This window comes from Dreissena polymorpha, chromosome 10, assembly GCF_020536995.1.
Source record: "Dreissena polymorpha isolate Duluth1 chromosome 10, UMN_Dpol_1.0, whole genome shotgun sequence".
NCBI lineage: Eukaryota > Metazoa > Mollusca > Bivalvia > Myida > Dreissenidae > Dreissena > Dreissena polymorpha.
The window spans coordinates 4,890,296-4,892,570 of NC_068364.1; positions in this window are offsets into that span (position 1 = coordinate 4,890,296).

Consider the following 2,275-nt stretch of genomic DNA (forward strand, 5'->3'; position numbering starts at 1 on the left):
AACAACAATTAAACAACGCCTAATAACGTCTTGTATAAAAATTCACTTTTTTATCAAAGGGAGCTAATCGATGAATGCCAACACCGTCTTGCTGCGGTAAGCACCCTTCACTGGTCACTACAACCACGGTAGAGAGCGCTTCAGGACTGGAAATTCGAGTCACGTCTTAAGTTAAGAGTGAGTGTCGTGATTAGAATAACGTATTAATTTAATGTTATGATTATGATGACGATTGTGATGATGTTTTTGATTACATCCTTGTTCTGCCCGATCGTCGCTGCGTTTGGAGTTTGGGGGAATGGTTGCAACGGGTGGTCTTCTAAAGAGCCTCCACCTTTGCGTGCAGCTTTTCCTGCAGGCTGTTGACGACGGTGTTCATTTCTACTACACTGACTCTCGTCTGATCAGGGTTCCTTTACGCTACCAGCTTTTTATGAAAAGTTTGTCTCGTCATTTCCGCATATTCTGTAATTAGAGGGGATCCATTGGAGTTGAATTCTTAAGCACTTGATATTGTGTGCTGCTGTAATACGAGAATCTTAGTTGGCTGTTGATGTTTTAATGATCAACAAAGCATTTGTTAGGCATATTATACTAAAGTCCCGGTCCTCTTTGTTCCTGAATGTGTTTGCATCACGGAGAGAGACTTCCAATTGAGTTCTGTAGTTTGTACAGTGGAGGCCACGTTAGAAATGCCTCCGCCAGCCACTGTTCGCTTGGGTACTTCTAATGATGATATTGGCGACTATGATGAAGATGATAATGATGTTAATGAAGATGATGAACAAAATATCGATAGGATAACTTACAATAACGATAAGAATAAATGTTTTATACAATTGTCAACAAAATCGTTGTGGCGATGTAAATAACAAGTTCGTTTTTTTTCGTTTATGTAATAATAATCAAACGACCTTTTTAAAACGGGACGAATTATGGTTATATCTGCGGGACACGGGCGGAGTCCTAGAGTACGATGTCTTCTCCCTCGCACATACAACGGAATATCGCAGGCAAGTACGATAACTAGCCTGGTCGCCTGTAGCACTTGTTAATTCTTGCCTTTGAATTATAATGTTCTGTATCACGTTTTAATTATTGCCATTGAATTAAACAATCCAAAGTTTGCCAGATTGATGATGTCCGATCACAAACTCAAAATTAATGTAACCCAGAACTGTAAAAGAGCGTTGTGTGAGTGTGACAAATAAGCACTAATTTACATCTTGCAGCTATCGACCCATACGTAAAAATCGTTTGCAAGGGTGAGAAAGTTTTGTCTGACACAGACCAGCAGCCCCGAGTGGAATGTGAAGGCGACTTTCTACATTCTCCGGAAGAAACCGGATATAAAGCCAGTAGTCGTTGAGGTAAGACCGATTTTACGGATCATAATGAAACAATTAGATCCGTGGTGTAGTAATACTAGTTACAATCTGGAACACGAATCTATGGATCGCAAGTTCATATTTTCGCTTCACCTAGCTCGTCTTTCTCATGGGGGGTAAAACGCGGTTGAGTTGACCGGGTACTTGACAGCAGGCACCAAAATGACACAGGTTTGCATCGTGAACGTTGCATCTATTGAATGCAGAACTATCACACGTTACTCAAATAACAGGTTTTCTGGGGGCGATGTTGCTGTGATTAAGAATCCAAGTGCAATGGATGAAAAGAAACTACACAAAACACTGCACTGAGGAAAAAAACACCAGTGCCTTCTAGTTAGGTTCAAAAGGACGTTAAAAAAGATATGAGGGCTATAATATAGATTTAAATGTCAACTGCTAGTCATATTATCCCTGTAAATGCAGTTATTGTCCATGTTTTTTTTTAAATTTGACCTTTAAAACAATTCACATGGTGCATTTAAAAAAACTCAGCAAATCCTGAATACATTTGAAGTATACAGTCGAAACCCGATGGCTCGAATTTCCGGTTGGCTCGAAGTCTCATTAAAGCACCGATGTTTATTGCTATATATTCATATAAAATTTTGTCGGATGGCTCGAATTCGCGAGGCTCGAATTATCGGATGGCTCGAACTGTTTTCACAGTCCCTGGTGACAAATTTCACACGTTCTTTTGTTCGGATGGGGCGAACTCGCTTCGAGTTCGAGCCATCGGGTTTCGACTGTATACGGTTATATTAAAGTATGCCCGATTGTTTTACAAAACAACAAACGCACCCATTATAGACCTGTCGAAAATACAATTCATCTAACAAAATACAAGATTAAAGCTGGGGTCACCGCATTAGAAAGGTCAGTTCAAA